Source organism: Cherax quadricarinatus, chromosome 2 (assembly GCF_038502225.1).
Source record: "Cherax quadricarinatus isolate ZL_2023a chromosome 2, ASM3850222v1, whole genome shotgun sequence".
NCBI classification, from domain to species: domain Eukaryota; kingdom Metazoa; phylum Arthropoda; class Malacostraca; order Decapoda; family Parastacidae; genus Cherax; species Cherax quadricarinatus.
This window is the reverse complement of record NC_091293.1, coordinates 42797976-42818301: the sequence shown is the minus strand read 5'-3', so window position 1 is coordinate 42818301 and position 20326 is coordinate 42797976.

Sequence of the window (20326 nt, the reverse complement as noted above, 5' to 3'; positions counted from 1 at the left end):
TTTCTCTTGCAGGATCCTGTTCCACACTGTTTCTGTCTTAAAAATCAGCCTGACCGGCCGATTTCTCTCTTTCGAGTACCCCACTATTCTCTAAAAAAATATTATATCAGTCATGTTCTCCTCGCCTATTTCTTTGAAGATGTTTTCAATCTCATGTTTTTGTTTCTTCCATCTTTCACAGTGTGTCCTCCCATCACTCTCCTGAAGCCCATGAATGGAGACTGACCTCTCCCTTTCCTCCTCCCATTGCATTTCCCTCTGTGTCTCTGGGTCTTTTTTGTAGATAGCCATTGTCTTCCTCATTTTTTCCTATAACTCTTGGTAGCTTGGTCGTGCCTCTGCATGAGACCTGTCATCTTCTCTACCAGCACCCCCCTTATTTACTTATGTGCGTGTGTGTGTGTGTGTGTGTGTGTGTGTGTGTGTGTGTGTGTGTGTGTGTGTGTGTGTGTGTGTGTGTGTGTGTGTGTGTGTGTGTGTGTTTGTGTGTGTGTGTGTGTGTGTGTGTGTGTGTGTGTGTGTGTGTGTGTGTGTGTGTGTGTAACTCGGCTGCTTCCTGGAAATCTTCATCTGAACTTCAAGAGAAGAATTTCTTTTTATCTTTTCCCCGAATTCTACTTGTAAGCATTCACTGTATGAGCAACTGTCCTTTCTTTATCTTAGAGAATCATAAAACTGCTCAACATTCTTGCTCAATGATCTCCTAAAGTGAGAGTTTTGTTACATAGCAGCCAACCACCGAGATGCAATGGCCAACAAGACATCATCAGATCCGCTGCTGTGGTCTAGCCAACTATTACATGGGCTATAGAATTATAGTGCTGTTTTCCGAGAGGCCCAGCACCTGCCTCCTCCCCCTCCTCCTCCTCCGTAACTCAATCGGCATAAAAATAATAGTGGCTCAGTTTATCCCTGAAAGCACAGAAAATAATAGCGGATCAGTTTATCCCTGACAATATAATTTCACCCACAATGAAGTCCCAAAAGAAAACTGGTTTGGTGGCCACATTGAACGTCTCGTGCCCGGGGGAATTCTGAGAGTCATTTTCTAGCATTATTGACGTACCAGGAGTTGGGTAAGCATAACGAGGCACCAACTAAGGCGGGCATCTCATCCAGCAAGGCACAGCCACAGCATTACTTGTGTTGTGAGCTCCAGACATCATACGTCATTTGCGAGAGGCATAAGATATTATCACCTACTATAGGAAGCAGATATTATCTCTTGCCAGCTAGAAGCATGATTCATTATCTCTCGCTAGAGACACTAGGCATTACCTCTTGCAAGAGACGTTATAGTGAGATATTCCGGCGAGCTGTTGTCAAAAGCAACGCTGATTAATCCATGCAGTTCCATAATGCAGATACGATGTATGTGAAGAACTTAATATAAAACACTGGTCTTCCAGACCACCGCAAATCACTGGTCGTCAGAACAAAACATTGGTGTTCTAGATTACCAGATATCAATGGTCTTCCAGACCGCAACATAACATTGGTCTTCCTCCCCACTATACATCACTGGTCTTGAGACCACACGGAGGACCCTGATAAGAATGCGACGAAGTGAATGTTTACTTTAGATTGTTTATATTGCCAGTCTCCTCGTCCTACCAGGAGGAGGAGGAGGAGGAGGAAAAGGGAGAGGAGGAAGAGGGTGTGGAGGAGAAGGAGGAGGAGGAGGAGGATCCTACAACCCGTCCTCTTATCTACCCATGACTAGTCTGATGACCCATGACTGGAATGATCTTCCCATGACTAGCTGATGATCCATGACTGGACTGATCTTCCCATGACTAGTCTGATGACCCATGACTGGACTGATCTTCCCATGACTAGCTGATGATCCATGACTGGACTGATCTTCCCATGACTAGTCTGATGACCCATGACTGGAATGATCTTCCCATGACTAGCTGATGATCCATGACTGGACTGATCTTCCCATGACTAGTCTGATGACCCATGACTGGACTGATCTTCCCATGACTAGTCTGATGACCCATGACTAGTCTGTGCACCCATGGCTAGTTTGATGCACCCATGACTAGTCTGATGCACCCATGGCTAGTCACGACTAGTCTGATGCCCCCATGGCTAGTCATGACTAGTCTGATGCACCCATGGCTAGTCATAACTAGTCTGATGCACCCATGACTAGTCTGATGCACTCATGACTAGTCATGACTAGTCTGATACACACACAGCTAGTCATGACTAGTCTGATGCACCCATGAACGCACTGGAACCCACTACCAGGGAGTTGGGGTTAATGACGTCATTTTTTTCCCCAGTGCTGATTGGAATTTAGCCAACAGAGGGTGGCTTGCCACCCTCACTGCCTGGGTTGCTGGTTGCTTGGGGTGGCTTTTTTTACGGCTTCTTTTACGGTTAACTAGCCACTTTTTCAAGCTCCGTTCTTAAGCCAGTGTCTTAGCCTCTTTCTTAAGCAACAATTCTAAATTCATGTTCTAAGAGATGGTCTTAGGCCAGAGTTCTTAAGCTTCGTTCTAAGCTACGATCTTATCCTTCGTTCCAGCTACGTTCTTAAGCTTCGTTCTAAGCTACATTCTTATGTTTCGTTCTAAGCTACGTTCTTAAGCTTCGTTCTGAGTTACGTTCTTAAGCTTTGTACAAGCTATGTTCTTAAGCTTCGTTCTAAGCTACATTCTTAAGCTTTGTACTAAGCTACGTTCTTAAGTTTCGTTCTAAGCTACGTTCTTAAACTTCGTTCTGAATTACGTTCTTAAGCTTTGTACTAAGCTATTTCTTAAGCTTCGTTCTAAGCTACGTTCTTAAGCTTTGTACTAAGCTACGTTCTTAAGCTTCGTTCTAAGCTACGTTCTTAAACTTCGTTCTGAGTTACGTTCTTAAGCTTTGTACTAAGCTACGTTCTTAAGTTTCGTTCTAAGCTACGCTCTTAAGCTTTGTTCTAAGCTACGTACTTAAGGCTCATCCTAACCTACGCTCTTAAGCTTCGTTCTAACTTACGTTCTTATGCTTCGTTCCAAGCTATGTTCTTAAGCTTCGTTCAAAGGTACGCTTTTAAGCTTCGTTCCAAGCTACGTTCTTAAGCTTCGCTCTAAGCTACCCTCTCGAGCTATATCCTTAACCCAGTTTTTTTAAGCTACCTTCTTAAGCAACGTTCTAAGTCACGTTTTCGAGCTACGGCTTTAAGATACCTTATACAAAGCTGCGTTCTTAGCCTACCTTCTAATTCCCGTTCTTAACCCCCATGTTTATGATAGATTCTTAAACCATATCCATGAGCCAAGGTCCCTAAGCGCAATTTTTTTTCTCCTCCTTAATTAAGTCACCTTTCAATGCTACGTTTTAAACTACTGTTTAACTCATTTTCTTAAACCTGAGTTCTAAGCCACCTTATTACTGGCTTATCGAGCCTCAAGTTCAGCTCATGACTCTGTATTTACATATAAAACATATATTAACACGTTGACTGTTAATATATATATATATATATATATATATATATATATATATATATATATATATATATATATATATATATATATATATATATATATATATATATATATATCCATATATATATGCGTGTTGTAAGAGGCGATATATATACATATATATACATATATATACATACTGGTGTGTTGAAAGAAAGATATATATATATATATATATATATATATATATATATATATATATATATATATATATATATATATATATATATATATATATATATATATATATATATATATATATATATATATTCGAGAAAATGAACTTTTTTGTATTAAATTAGACAGTTCAAAGAGAGTATGTTTGGAATGGGATGTTCTCTACACAGTTTGACCACGTGACTTGATATGAGAGAATGTTGGCATTGAGCAAGTGGATGTGTGAGTTGGTGGTGGGTGGATATCTTCTTGAGCTTATGGATACGTGATGGTGGCTTCTTTGCCTCCATCACTTCTTCATCCGGATGATTCCACTTAATGCCTTAAGTGAAGAAAAGGTTCCTAACCTCCTTATTACTCATGGGATTCTTGTTTTGTTTACGTCCTCCTGCTCCTGTGCAGTCGAATCTGCCACGTATTGTGTACATCATTATCTCATCTCCACTGGTAGTTCCAGAGTCGTTTATCTCTCCTTATAATTTACGGTCTAGCTGAAAATTTCTAGACATGAGCTTTGTAATATGTTTTATTAGGTGCGAGTTCTGCGGTGGCGTTCCATATTCTATAATAGTCTTTACTTACATCTTGTGTACTGTATTCTTTCGTCGAAGTTTCTGACGGCAGTTCTGAGATCAGTTAATTTCGCCTGTCCTTTTGATGTTATGTAGGGTTATGTTTACCCCTGAGAAAATGGTCATTTCCGTGTCATGTGTGTGTTTTGTGTGTGTGTGTTGTGTGTTGTGTGTGTGTGTGTGTGTGTGTGTGTGTGTGTGTGTGTATGTGTGTTTGTGTGTGTGTGTGTGTGTGTGTGTGTGTGTGTGTGTGTGTGTGTGTGTGTGTGTGTGTGTGTGTGTGTGTGTGTGTGTATGTGTGTGTGTGTGTGTGTGTGTGTGTGTGTGTGTATGTGTGTGTGTGTGTGTGTGTATGTGTGTGTGTGCGTGTGTGTGTGTGTGTGGGTGCGTGCGTGCGTGTGTGTGTGTGTGTGTGTGTGTGTTTGCAGGGGTCGAGTCTCAGTCTTGCCTCTTCACTTGACATTCATCAGGTACACTCTCTTAGTCTAGTGGGGTCCTGTTATACCTAATTCTTAAACTGCGCACAAGGTGTTCCTCTGCCACTTGCTGACATCTCTGAGGCTGAAAAAACACTGCTGACAGTTCTGTGATTCCTTCCTCACGTAATATTATTATTATTATTATTATTATTATTATTATTATTATTATTATTATTATTAGTTGGTTTTAATTTTTCTTTAATCAAGGGGAAGTATTAAACCCGTAGGGGATATATAACCCCTGGGTAATGGAAGGCATTCAGGTTCGATCAAAGGAAGAGAAGGGTAAATCCATTTCCTTGAATCAAGAGCCTCTCACCAGCATCAAGGCACTTCCTGACCACCCTGAGGCTGGGGAAATACTTGGGACATTCTTGTGACTCAACTATATCTTTCGCCTCCACCCATGTGTTAGTGCACTGTTTCCTATCATTTTATGAAGACCTCTGAGCATTTTGTATGTCGTTATCAAGTCTTCCATGGTTCTTTTCTCCTCTGATGCCATCAGGTTTAATTTCCTTAGTATTTCTGCATAGTTGATTTATGTTAATACTGTACTTAGTACAATTCCTAACTAGTACAGTGTACTAGTTTTGTTACAAACATCTGCATTCTATATAGTTCTTTTAATATGCTGTATCAGGTGTTGGTTCCATGTTGGTGCTGCATACTCCGAGATGGGCCTGACATAAGAAGCAAACAAGATCGTGAATAACTTTCTTGGGAATCATGAAATCTAATATGAAGTTCGCTAAGCGTACATTTGCGGCAAAGGTTATTCGGATATGCTTGTCACTGTTGTATGCTCACCCCGAGGTCTTTATTCTTGAGGGAAATTTCCGACCTCTATCCACCGAGTCTGTACTCTGTTTCAGGTCTTCTTACCGTTTCTTCAGTTTTCATAACCTTGTATCTGCAAGAGTTGAGTTCCAATAGCCACTTGTCCAACCAGTCCTGTAGCTTGTCCAGGATCATCTGTAACCTTACATTGTCTTCATAGGTTTAATTAATATTAACAGGTGCTCTATGACCCCTACGGCTACAGAATTTCCTGATGATTGTAATAATCTGTTCATTAATTTAACGTCATCTGCGATCAGTGGTTCATCGGGCCGAATCTCTTCCTGCGAGTGAGTGGACTCACCGATTTGTGTCTGCTAGGGCCGAGACTTTACCCCTGGCCCCGCCTCTTAGACCACTTTGATTGGCATCATTAATTTCTGTCCTCTTGAACTTTATCATATCTACTCTTGATGCTGTGTATTGAGCTTGTTCCCACCACTGCCACATCCAAGTAATTTCACTTTTCAAACAGCCTGAGCTTAAGGAAATACTTCTTTACATCCCTATGCTTCATCTGTCTCCAGTTTTTATCTTCGTCCCCTTGATCCTGGTCCTCTTAATTCAATCACTACGTATGTCCCTATCGACTTTATCGATTCCTCTTAAGATTTTGTATGTAGTAATCAAGTTCCTCTTGTCCTTCTCTCCTCTAAGGTCATCAGGTGAAGTTCCTTCAACTTCTCCTCGTAGAGTATTCTTCTCAGTTCTGGTATTAGCCTGATTACAAACCTTTGGACCTTTTCCAATTGCTTCAGTTGCTTGACCAGGTGCGTGTGTGTGTGTGTGTGTGTGTGTGTGTGTGTGTGTGTGTGTGTGTGTGTGTGTGTGTGTGTGTGTGTGTGTGTGTGTGTGTGTGTGTGTGTGTGTGTGTGTATGTATGTGTGTGTGTGTACTCACCTATTTGTACTCACCTATTTGTGGTTGCAGGGGTCGAGTCACAGCTCCTGGCCCCTCCTCTTCGCTGATTGCTACTAGGTCCTCTCTCTCCCTGCCCCATGAGCTCTATCATACCTCACCTTAAAACTATGTATGGTTCCCGCCTCCACTACGTCACTTTCTAGGCTATTCTACGGCCTGACTACTCTATGACTGAAGAAATACTTCCTAACATCCCTTTGATTCATCTGAGTCTTCAACTTCCAATTGTGACCTCTTGTGTCTGTGTCCCTTCTCTGGAACATCCCGTCTTTGTCCACCTTGTCTATTCCGCGCAGTATTTTATATGTCGTTATCATGTCTCCCCTGACCCTCCTGTCCTCCAGTGACGTCAGGCCGATTTCCCTTAACCTTTCTTCGTAGGACAATCCCCGTAGCTCTGGGACTAGTCTTGTTGCAAACCTTTGCACTTTCTCTAATTTCTTGACGTGCTTGACTAGGTGTGGATTCCAAACTGGTGCTGCATACTCCAGTATGGGCCTGACGTAAATGGTATACAGAGTCCTAAACGAATCCTTACTGAGGTATCGGAACGCTATCCGTAGGTTTGCCAGGCGCCCGTATTCTGCAGCAGTTATCTGATTGATGTGCGCCTCAGGAGATATGCTCGGTGTTATACTCACCCTCAGATCTTTTTCCTTGAGTGAGGTTTGCAGTCTTTGGCCATCTAAACTATATTGTGTCTGCGGTCTTCTTTGCCCTTCCCCAATCTTCATGACTTTGCATTTGGCAGGGTTAAATTCAAGGAGGCAGTTGCTGGACCAGGCTTGTAGCCTGTCCAGGTCTCTTTGTAGTCCTGCCTGATCCTAATCCGATTTGATTCTTCTCATTAACTTCGCATCATCTGCAAACAAGGACACTTCTGAGTCTATCCCTTCCGTTATGTCGTTCACATATACCAAGAACAGCACAGGTCCTAGGACTGACCTCTGTGGAACCCCACTTGTCACAGGCGCCCACTCTGACACCTCGTCGCGTACCATGACTCGTTGTTGCCTCCTTGTCAGATATTCTCTGATCCATTGCAATGCCTTTCCTGTTATGTGTGCCTGATCCTCTAGCTTTTGCAGTAACCTCTTGTGAGGAACTGTTTCGAAGGCCTTCTTGCAGTCCAAAAATATGCAGTCGATCCACCCCTCTCTCTCTTGTCTTACTTCTGTCACCCTGTCATAAAACTCTAGTAGGTTTGTGACACAGGATTTTCCTTCCCTGAAACCGTGCTGGTTGTCAATTATACACTTGTTTCTTTCCAGGTGCCCCACCACTCTCCTCCTGATGATCTTCTCCATGACCTTGCATAATGTACACGTTAGTGATACAGGTTTGTAGTTTAGTGCCTCATGTCTGTCTCCCTTTTTAAAAATTGGGACTACATTTGCCATTTTCCATACCTAAGGGAGTTGCCCAGTTTCAAATGATGTGTTGAAGATCTTTGTTAATGGCTCACACAATATCTCTGCTCCCTCTTTAAGGACCCATGGAGAGATGTTATCTGGTCCCACCGCCTTTGAGGTGTCAAGTTCGCATAGCAGCTTCTTCACCTCCTCCTTGGTTATATGTACCTCATCCAGCACTTGCTGGTGTGCCCCCTGTTCTGATTTCCTGGAGTCCTACTGGTTTCCACTGTAAATACCTCTTTAAATCTTGTGTTGAGCTCCTGACATACCTCTTGGTCGTTTCTTGTGAATTCCCCATCACCCTTCCTCAGTCTGATTTCCTGGTCTTTGACTGTTGTTTTCCTCCTGATGTGGCTGTACAACAGCTTCGGGTCAGTCTTTACTTTTGATGCTATGTCATTTTCATATTGTCTCTGAACCTTCCTTCTTATCTGTGCATATTCGTTTCTGGCTCTTCGGCTGATTTCTTTATTTTCCCGAGTTCTCTGTCTTCTGTACCTTTTCCATTCTCTAGTGGAAAAGGTACAGAAGACAGAGAACTCAGGAAAATAAAGAAATCAGCCGAAGAGCCAGAAACGAATATGCACAGATAAGATGTGTGTGTGTGTTTGTGTGTGTGTGTGTGTGTGTGTGTGTGTGTGTGTGTGTGTGTGTGTGTGTGTGTGTGTGTGTGTGTGTGTGTATGTGTGTGTGTGTGTGTGTGTGTACTCACCTATTTACTCACCTATTTGTGGTTGCAGGGGTCGAGTCACAGCTCCTGGCCCCGCCTCTTCGCTGATTGCTACTAGGTCCTCTCTCTCCCTGCCCCATGAGCTCTATCATACCTCGCCTTAAAACTATGTATGGTTCCTGCCTCCACCACATCACTTTCTAGGCTATTCCACGGCCTGACTACTCTATGACTGAAGAAATACTTCCTAACATCCCTTTGATTCATCTGAGTCTTCAACTTCCAATTGTGACCTCTTGTGTCTGTGTCCCATCTCTGGAACATCCCGTCTTTGTCCACCTCGTCTATTCCACGCAGTATTTTATATGTCGTTATCATGTCTCCCCTGACCCTCCTGGCCTCCAGTGTCGTCAGGCCGATTTCCCTCAACCTTTCTTCATAGGACAATCCCCGTAGCTCTGGGACTAGTCTTGTTGCAAACCTTTGCACTTTCTCTAATTTCTTGACGTGCTTGACTAGGTGTGGATTCCAAACTGGTGCTGCATACTCCAGTATGGGCCTGACGTAGATGGTGTACAGAGTCCTAAACGAATCCTTACTGAGGTATCGGAACGCTATCCGTAGGTTTGCCAGGCGCCCGTATGCTGCAGCAGTTATCTGATTGATGTGCGCCTCAGGAGATATGCTCGGTGTTATACTCACCCCCAGATCTTTTTCCTTTAGTGAGGTTTGCAGTCTTTGGCCATCTAAACTATATTGTGTCTGCGGTCTTCTTTGCCCTTCCCCAATCTTCATGACTTTGCATTTGGCAGGGTTAAATTCAAGGAGCCAGTTGCTGGACCAGGCTTGTAGCCTGTCCAGATCTCTTTGTAGTCCTGCCTGATCCTCGTCCGATTCGATCCTTCTCATTAACTTCACATCGTCTGCAAACAAGGACACTTCTGAGTCTATCCCTTCCGTTATGTCGTTCACGTGTGTGTGTGTATGTGTGTGTGTGTGTTTGTGACTGTTTGTGTGTGTGATCTTTTTTTGTGTGAGTTCATTTATCTGTGGTTCGTACATTGGTTTACGTGTGGCCAGCAGCAACATTCTGGTAGATCAGGCAGTGATCCACTACGAGGCCTAGTCATGGACCGGGCCACGGGAGCGTTGAGCCCCGAAACACCCTACAGGTATACTCCAGGTTTATAACAGAGTTTGAGGGACTGAGTTCCAGCTCTTGGACCAGCCTCTTCAATTTCGACTAGGTGAAAATAATCATACATATTCGGGGTATAATGACTTGTCGTTCTTGGTTAACAAACAAAATAATGCCAGAAATAATTCTAGCGGGAGAAAATTAGTACCAGTTGGACAAAAATAGTGCCAATTGGAAGAAAATAGTGTCACTGAGCCAAAAATAGTGTCAGTTGGAAAAAAAAAGAGTTCCACCATGATAAGAGCGTCAGCAGGACGGCTACAGTGAGACAGAGAAGTAAGAGGCTGGGTCAGGAACTACATCTCAACCTCAAGCAACAACAATATGTAAGGATAGCTTCAATGAGCGTCATCATGGGCAATAATTCTCCGTGTCACCTTCACTCTCACTTTCACTCACCTTCGCACAAACCAGTATAACAAGTTACCAGAGTGGTACATCAGGTTAGTCCAAATGTTACTTAAGTACAATAACTTTGTAATATATGGAACTTTATAATACCGAGAGATTACTAAGTTTTTTTTGTAGGTTGTAGTGGGAGTTGAACCTGCGACATCTCTGGCAAGAGCTGTACTGTGACCACTCAGCTATGGCCGAGGAAAATCTTCTTAGAAACTTGTAAATTAGACCGTATTTTGTGAAGGCTTGGTTGATGTGTTTCTTGGGTTTGAAGTCTGTCGACTACACACTACACGAAGATCATTAAGATAGCGTGTAACCTATACACCACCAGTCAACGATACACGCTCACATGTGTGTGTGTGTGTGTGTGTGTGTGTACTCACCTAGTTGTACTCACCTAGTTGAGGTTGCGGGGGTCGAGTCCGAGCTCCTGGCCCCGCCTCTTCACTGATCGCTACTAGGTCACTCTCCCTGAGCCGTGAGCTTTATCATACCTCTGCTTAAAGCTATGTATGGATCCTGCCTCCACTACATCGCTTCCCAAACTATTCCACTTACTGACTACTCTGGGGCTGAAGAAATACTTCCTAACATCCCTGTGATTCATCTGTGTCTTCAGCTTCCAACTGTGTCCCCTTGTTACTGTGTCCAATCTCTGGAACATCCTGTCTTTGTCCACCTTGTCAATTCCTCTCAGTATTTTGTATGTCGTTATCATGTCCCCCCTATCCCTCCTGTCCTCCAGTGTCGTCAGGTTGATTTCCCTTAACCTCTCCTCGTAGGACATACCTCTTAGCTCTGGGACTAGTCTTGTTGCAAACCTTTGCACTTTCTCTAGTTTCTTCACGTGCTTGGCTAAGTGTGGGTTCCAAACTGGTGCCGCATACTCCAATATGGGCCTAACATACACGGTGTACAGGGTCCTGAATGATTCCTTATTAAGATGTCGGAATGCTGTTCTGAGGTTTGCTAGGCGCCCATATGCTGCAGCAGTTATTTGGTTGATGTGCGCTTCAGGAGATGTGCCTGGTGTTATACTCACCCCAAGATCTTTTTCCTTGAGTGAGGTTTGTAGTCTCTGACCCCCTAGACTGTACTCCGTCTGCGGCCTTCTTTGCCCTTCCCCAATCTTCATGGCTTTGCACTTGGTGGGATTGAACTCCAGGAGCCAATTGCTGGACCAGGTCTGCAGCCTGTCTAGATCCCTTTGTAGTTCTGCCTGGTCTTCGATCGAGTGAATTCTTCTCATCAACTTCACGTCATCTGCAAACAAGGACACCTCAGAGTCTATTCCTTCCGTCATGTCGTTCACAAATACCAGAAACAGCACTGGTCCTAGGACTGACCCCTGCGGGACCCCGCTGGTCACAGGTGCCCACTCTGACACCTCGCCACGTACCATGACTCGCTGCTGTCTTCCTGACAAGTATTCCCTGATCCATTGTAGTGCCTTCCCTGTTATCCCTGCTTGGTCCTCCAGTTTTTGCACCAATCTCTTGTGTGGAACTGTGTCAAACGCCTTCTTGCAGTCCAAGAAAATGCAATCCACCCACCCCTCTCTCTCTTGTCTTACTGCTGTCACCATGTCATAGAACTCCAGTAGGTTTGTGACACAGGATTTCCCGTCCCTGAAACCATGTTGGCTGCTGTTGATGAGATCATTCCTTTCTAGGTGTTCCACCACTCTTCTCCTGATAATCTTCTCCATGATTTTGCATACTATACATGTCAGTGACACTGGTCTGTAGTTTAATGCTTCATGTCTGTCTCCTTTTTTAAAGATTGGGACTACATTTGCTGTCTTCCATGCCTCAGGCAATCTCCCTGTTTCGATAGATGTATTGAATATTGTTGTTAGGGGTACACATAGCGCCTCTGCTCCCTCTCTCAATACCCATGGGGAGATGTTATCTGGCCCCATTGCCTTTGAGGTATCTAGCTCACTCAGAAGCCTCTTCACTTCTTCCTCGGTTGTGTGCACTGTGTCCAGCACTTGGTGGTGTGCCCCACCTCTCCGTCTTTCTGGAGTCCCTTCTGTCTCCTCTGTGAACACTTCTTTGAATCTCTTGTTGAGTTCTTCACATACTTCACGGTCATTTCTTGTTGTCTCTCCTCCTTCCTTCCTTAGCCTGATTACCTGGTCCTTGACTGTTGTTTTCCTCCTGATGTGGCTGTACAACAGTTTCGGGTCAGATTTGGCTTTCGCTGCTATGTCATTTTCATATTGTCTTTGGGCCTCCCTTCTTATCTGTGCATATTCGTTTCTGGCTCTACGACTGTTCTCCTTATTCTCCTGGGTCCTTTGCCTTCTATATTTCTTCCATTCCCTAGCACACTTGGTTTTTGCCTCCCTGCACCTTTGGGTAAACCATGGGCTCATCCTGGCTTTTTCATTAATCCTGTTACCCTTGGGTACAAACCTCTCCTCTGTGTGTGTGTGTGTGTGTGTGTGTGTGTGTGTGTGTGTGTGTGTGTGTGTGTGTGTGTGTGTGTTTGTGTGTATGTGTGTGTGTATTATTGTGTGTGTATGTGTGTGTGCGCACGAGCGTCCACGCCCGTGTGCGTACTCACCTAGTGGTACTTACCTAGTTGTGGTTGCGGGGGTCAATTCACGGTTCCTAGCCTCACCTCTTCAATTCACCTTGTCAATTCCTCTCAGTCTTTTCAATGTCGTTATCATGTCGTCCCCCCTCTCTCTCTCCTGTCCACCAGTGTCGTCAGTTCAATTTCCCTTAATCTCTTCTGGTATGACATGTCCCTTAGCTCCGAGACTAGTCTCATTGCTAACCTTTGCACTTTCTCTACTTGACGTGCTTGACCAGGTGTGGGCTCCAAACTGGTGCTGCATACTCCAGTATGGGCCTAAGGTACACTGTGTATGGAGTCCTGAACGATTCCTTACCGAGGTGCCGGAATGCTATTCTTAGGTTTATTAGTCGCTCATATGCTGCAGCAGGAAATGCGCTCGGTATTATGTTCACCCCAAGATCCTTTTGCTTGAGTGAGGTTTGCAGTCTTTGGCCCCTTGGATTGTACTCTGTCTACGGTCTTCTTTGCTCTCCCTTGATCTCCATGACTTTGCACTTGGTGGGGTTAAACTCTAGGAGCCAATTGCTGGACCAGGCTTGCAGCCTGTCCGGATTCCTTTATAGCCCTCACTGATTCTCGTCCGATTGAATTTTCCTCATTAGCTTCACATCGTCTGCAAACAGGGACACTTCTGAGTCTATCTCTTCCGCCAAGTCCTTCACATATATCAAAAACAGCACCAGTCTCCTAGGACCGGCCCCTGTTGAACCCTGCTCTCTGTTGCCTTTCTCTTAAGTATTCTCTGATCCACTGCAGTGCCTTCCCTGTTCTACCTGCCTGGTCCTCCAACTTCTGCACTAATCTCTTGCGTGGAACTGTGTCAAAAGCCTTCTTACAGCCAAGGAAGACGCAGTCTACCCACCCCTCTCTCTATTGCCTTACCGCCATCGCCTTGTCATAGAACTCCAGTAGGTTTGTTACACGGGATTTTTCCTCCCTGATGCTGTGCTGGTTGTCGTGAATAACCTCATTCCTTTGTAGGTGCTACACCACTCTTCTCCTGATAATCTTCTTCATGACTTTGCATACTATGCATGTCAGTGATACTAGTCTGTATTCTTTCTTAAAAACTGGGGCTAACACACTAACACACACATGAAGAGTGTTGTTAGTGGTACACAGAGTGCCTCTGCTCCCTCTCTCAGGACCCACACAGAGATGTAGTCCAGCCCCATCGCCTTTAAGATATCTAGTTCACTTATCATCCTCTTCATCTCCTCCTCGCTTGGATGCATTGTGTCCAGCACTTGATGGTGTACCCTACTACTCCGACTTTCTGGAGTCCTTTCTGTCCTCACTGTAAATACATCTTTAAATTTCATGTTGAGCTCTTCACATACTTATCTGTCGTTTCTGGTGATCTGCCGTCCTTCCTTGCTCAGTCTGATTACCTAGTCCTTGACTGTTGCTTTCCTCCTGATGTGACTGTACAACAGCTTCGGGTCAGACTTGGCTTTCGCTGCTATGTCATTTTCGTATTATTGTTGGGCCTCCCTCCTTAACTGTGCATATTCATGTCTGGCTCATCGACTAATCTCCTTATTTTCCTAGGTCCTTTGCCTTTCATAATTCTTCCTTTTTCTTGCGCACTCGGTTTTCTCTTTATTACACCTTTGGGTGAACCAAGGTCTTGTCCTGGCCTTCTAGTTATTTCCTTTGCCCTTGGGTACGAACCTCTCCTCTGCTGCCTAGCATATTGTCGTCACATAATCCATCATTTCATTTACTGATTTTCCTGCCAATTCTGTTTCCCACTGAACCTCGTGTAGGAAGTTCCTCATGTCTGTATAGTCACCTCTTTTGTAGTTTACTTTCATGCGTCCTCCCCTTCCTGCCTCCCTCTACACTTGTAACTCTACTATGTATTCGAAGCTCAGAACCCCGTGAGTGTGTGTGTGTGCGTGTGTGTGTGTGTGTGTGTGTGTGTGTGTGTGTGTGTGTGTGTGTGTGTGTGTGTGTGTGTGTGTGTGTGTGTGTGTGTGTGTGTGTGTGTGTGTGTGTGTGTGTGTGTGTGTATGTGTGTGTGTGTGTGTGTGTATGTGTGTGTGTGTGTGTGTGTATGTGAGTTAGTTACCATTTTGTCCTAGGCACATGTCGATTAGACACTAGGCCTGAGTGTGTGTGTGTGTGTGTGTTCGTGTGTGTGTGTGTGTGTGTGTGTGTGTGTGTGTGTGTGTGTGTGTGTGTGTGTGTGTGTGTGTGTGTGTGTGTGTGTGTGTCTGTGTGTGTTCTTGTATGTGTGTGTGTGTGTGTGTACTCACCTAGTTGTGGTTGCAAGGGTCGAGTCATAGCTCCTGGCCCCTGGTGTGTATGTGTGTGTGTTTGTGTGTGTGTGTGTGTGTATGTGTGGTGTGTGTGTGTACTAACCGATTTGCTTTTGTGGGAGTTGAGATTCAGCTCCTGGTCCCTCCTTAGACTACTTCGATCGACATCACTGATTTTTGGCGCCATTGGCCTTAACATTTCTAGTCCTAAAGCTACGTATTGAGTGTTCTATCACCACTTGCTCTTCCAAGTCATCCCACTTTTCAAGTTATTGAGAATAAAAAAAATATATCTTAACATCCCTTTGACTCATTTGCCTCTTTTCTTTTAATCCTGGTTTTCTGAACTCAAACAGTCCGTCACTATATATCCTATAAAATTTTCTGAGTATTTTATATGTAGTGATCATGTTGTCCTCGTCTTTCTCTGCGCCAAAGTCGTCAGTCAGTTCCAGGAACCTCTTCTCATAGAATATTCCTCTAAGTTCCCGTATTATTCTGGTTACAAATCTTTGGAGCTTTTCCAGCTTTTGCACGTGACTGATCAGATGTGGGCTTCATACTGGGGCCATTTATTCATTAATTGGCCTAAACTATGTCTAATATTGGAGGACTGTTTGCTCAGGTTCTGAATGTTGTTCTGAGGTTTTTAAATCTTTTACATGACTCTGACGTTATACTGTTTACGTGTAATTCATGCGATAAACTTCGTGTTATATTTACTTCCAGTTTTTTTCAATCTGATATTTGCAGGTTTGCTCCGCCCATGCTGTACTCAGTGTCCAGTCTTCTCTCACCTTCTCCAAAATGTATGAAACTGTAAATATTTGTATTGAACTCGAGATGCCACTGTCCTCTCCTCTTCTCATTCTTCTCATTATTATAGGTCATTCAAAAATAATAGAAGCAGCAGTGGTTCTAACACCGATCCTTACGGAACCCTAAATGCTACTAGCTCTCATTCTGAGGTCTCTTTCATTGTTGTTACTCTCCGTCGTCTGGCATATAGATACTTCTTGACCCAATGGAGCACTCTGCCTTTCCACCCTATGTGTTATTTTAATTAAAAAAATACAGTTCTTCTCGTTTTGTTTCTGTGACTTTGTAAAACACCAGATTTTCCATTTAAAAATTCATTCTGGTTTTCTGTTAAGAATCTTCTCTTATAGTGTCCCACTATCTTCTTCCTTACCACCTTCTCCAGAACTTTTGACAGCAAGCGTGTTATAACTACTGTGAGTGAGGTTTGCGGTCATTGACCCCAAAGACTGTACTCCGTCTGCGGTCTTCTTTGCCCTTCCCCAATCTTCATGACTTTGCATCTGGTGGGGTTGACCTCTAGGAGCCATTTTCTGGACCAGGCCTGCAGCCTGTCCAGATCCCTTTGTAGTTCTGCCTGGTCCTCGTCCTCATCAGCTTCACATTATCTGCAGACAGGGACACTTCGGAGTCTACTCCTTCCGTCATGTCGTTCACAAATACTGGAAACAGCACCGGTCCTAGGATTGACCCTTGTGGAACCCCGCTCGTCACAGGAGCCCACTCTGACACCTCGCCACGTACTATGACTCGCTGTTCTCTTCCTGACAGGTATTCCTTGATCCATTGCAGTGCCTTCCATGTTATCCCTGCCTGCCTGTGTACTCATCTCACCTAACTGTACTCACATAATTGTCGTTGCAAGGGTCGAGACTCAGCTCCTGACCCCGCCTCTTCACTGATCGCTGCTAGGTCATCTCTCTCTCTGCTCCCTGAGCGTTGTCATACCTCGTCTTAAAGCTATGTATGGTTCCTGCCTCCACTACATCACTTGCTGGACTATTCCACTTCCTGACAACTCTATGACTGAAGAAGTCCTTCTTAACATCCCTTTGGCTCGTCTGAGTCTTCTGCTTCCAATTGTGACTCCTTGTTTCTGTGTCCCTTCTCTGGAACATCCTGTCTCTGTCCACCTTATCTATTCCACGTATGTCGTTATCATGTCTCCCCTGACCCTCTGTCCTCCACTGTCGTCAGGCCGATTTCCCTCAACCTTTCTTCGTAGGACATTCCCCGGAGCTCCGGAACTACCCTTGTTGCAAACCTTTGTGTGTATGTGTGTGTGTATGTGTGTTTGTGTGTGTGTGTGTGTGTGTGTGTGTGTGTGTGTGTGTGTGTGTGTGTGTGTGTGTGTGTGTGTGTGTGTATCTCTCTATGTGTGTGTGTGTGTGTGTGTGTGTGTTTGTATGTGTGTGTGTGTGTTCACCCATTTGTGGTTGCAGGGGTCGGTTCACAGCTCCTGGCTCCGCCTCTTCGTTGAATGCTACTAGGTCCACTCTTTCCCTGCTCCATGATCCTTCTCATAACTTTTCTTAAAGCTCTGTATGGTACCTGCCTCCACTACGTCACTATCCAGACTATTTCACTTCCTGTCAACTCTATGACTGAAGAAACACCTCATAACATCCCTGTGACTCATCTGAGTCTTCAACTTCCAATTGTGACATCTTGTTGTTTTATCCCATCTCTGGAACATCCTTTTTCTGTCCACTTTGTCAATGCCTCTCAGCATTTTATATGTCGTTATCATGTCTTCCTCCCTCTCTCCTGTCCTTCAGTGTCGTTAGGTCGATTTCACCTAACATTTCCTCGTAGGACATGCTCCGGGACTAGTCACGTTGCAAACCTTTACACTTCCATGATTTCTTGGCATGCTTGACCAGGTGCGGTGGTTCCAAACTGGTACTGCATACTCCAGTATGGGCCTAACGTACACTCTGTATGGAGTCTTGAAGAATTCCTTACTGAGGTGTCGGTACGGTATTCCTGGGTTTGCTAGGCACCCATATGCTGCAGCAGTTATTTGATTGATGTGTCATGGAAGGTCCTTAAGTGGAGTACAGGTGGTAAATGATTATCACTGAGACATTAGGAAGGCCATCCTGCAGTCTTGTCCTGTCTGTCTGAGGGTACGTGTCTGCCTGACCACCCCTCACTGCGGGGCGTCTAGCAGGGTTTGAACTTTAATGACCTGACAGCATTTGAAGTCCGTGGCATCACGGCTAACGTATGTTGAATTATGCTCACAGCTCGGCGACGCCTCAGGAGATGTGCTCACTATTATGTTCACCCCAAGACCTTTTTTCTTGAGTAAATTTGTAGTCTTTGGCCCCTAGATTGTACTCTGTCTGCGGTCTTCTTTGCCCTTCTTCGATCTTCATGGCTTTGCACTTGGTGGGGTGAAACTCCAAGAGCCAGTTGCTGGACCAGGCTTGCAACCTGTCCTGATCCCTCTGCAGTCTTACCTGAGCCTCATTCACTTGAATTCTTCCCATTAACTTTACATCGTCTGTAAACATAGACACATCGGAAGCTATCCCTTCCGTCATTTTATTCACATACTAAGAACATAAGAACATAAGAATGGAGGAACACTGCAGAAGGCCTTCTGGCCCATGCAAGTCAGGTCCTTATCAAAACGGCCTCTACCTAAAGCTACCCAAGAAATAACTCCCGTGCCCAATGACACCAATCAAACCCAGCCCCTCCCACTCATATATTTATTCAATCTTTTCTTAAAGCTACCCAAGATCCTAGCCTCTATCACCCAACTGGGAAGATTGTTCCACGCATTACAACTCTGTTAGAAAACCATTACTTACCTATGTCCTTTCTAAATCTAAATTTATCCAACTTAAATCCATTATTTCTGGTTCTTACCTGGTTCGACACCATCAGTACTTTATTAATATCTCCTTTGTTTATGCCCGTCATCCACTTATACACTTCAGTGATATCTCCCCTCATTCTACGTCTCTCCAGAGAGTGGAGATTTAAGGCTTTAAGTATATCTTCACACGGGAGATTCCTTACACAGTAAATCATTTTAGTCATTCTTCTCTGTATGTTCTCTAATGAGTTTATATCCATCCTGTAGTAAGGGGACCAAAACTGAGCAGCATAATCTAAATGAGGCCTCACTAGTGAGGCCTCATTTAGATTAGAAACAACACCGGTCCGTCCTAGGACAAACCCTTATGGAACCCCGCTCGTCACAGGCGCCCACTCTTACACCTCGTCACGTACCATTATTCGTTGTTTTTTCCTATCAGGTATTCTCTGATCCATTGCAGTGTCTTTCATATTACTACTGCCTGCTTCTCTAGCTTTTGTGTGGAACTGTGCCGAAACTCTGTTTACAGTCCAAGAAAATGTAATGTACCCTCTCTTCTTCCTATCCCTCTCTAGTCTAACTTCTGTCACCATGTCGTACAACTCCAGTAGGTTTGTGATACAGGATTTCCCTTACCTGAAACCGTCATGGTTATCGTGATTAAACTCATACCTTTTTCGGTGCTCCGCCAGTCTTTTTCCTGTAATTTTCTCCATTACTTTGCATATTATACCTGTCAGTGACACTGGTCTGTAGTTTAATGCTATCTGTCTGTATCTTTTCTTCAAGACTGGGACTACATTTGCTGTCTTCCACACCTCAGGTAGTTGCCCTGATTCGATAGATGTGTTAAATACTATGGTTAAGGGTACACACAGCGCCTCTGCTCGTCCTCTCAGGACCCACGGAGAGATGTCCGGTCTTTCAGGTATCAAGTTCACCTAGTAGCCTCTTCACCTCCTCGGTTTTGCATGTGTATGTGTACTCACCTAATTATGGCTTCAAGAGTCGATTCGTAGCCCCTGGCCCCACCTCTTCACTGGTCATTACTAGGTCCACTCTCTTCCTGCTTCATGATTTATAGGCCCCCAAACTTTGATAGGGAGGGCAGTAAGCTGTTACGGGACGAAATTCATAAGGCATCTAGATATGAAAATGTTGTGATAATGACAAATTGATTGGAACAATATGACAGGAAATCTTGAGTCTAGTGACTTTCTTGATACGGTTCAGGATTGCTTTTTAGAACAGGTTGTGACAGAACCAACTAGAGGAAACAATCTGCTTGACTTGGTTCTTGCCAACAAAGATTCACTAATTAATAATCTTGAGGTTAATGGTGAGCTTGGGGAAAGTGATCACAAATCACTTAGTTTCAATATATCATGGAATTACCCAGATAACTGCAATCAAACCTCTGTCACAGATTTTCGCTTGGCCGACTTCATGGGACTGAAAAATTACTTGGGTGGGCTAAATAGGGATGTCCTGACTATGGGTCAGGTAGGTGATCTTGGTTGCCAATATGACGTTTTTCAGAGCATAGTTCTAGCTGCCCAGACAACTTTTGTTCCGAGTAGGGAAATTAGATCTAACAAAAATGATCCCAAATGGATGAACAATAGATTAAAACATCTCATATATAGGCATATATAGGCGTATCAA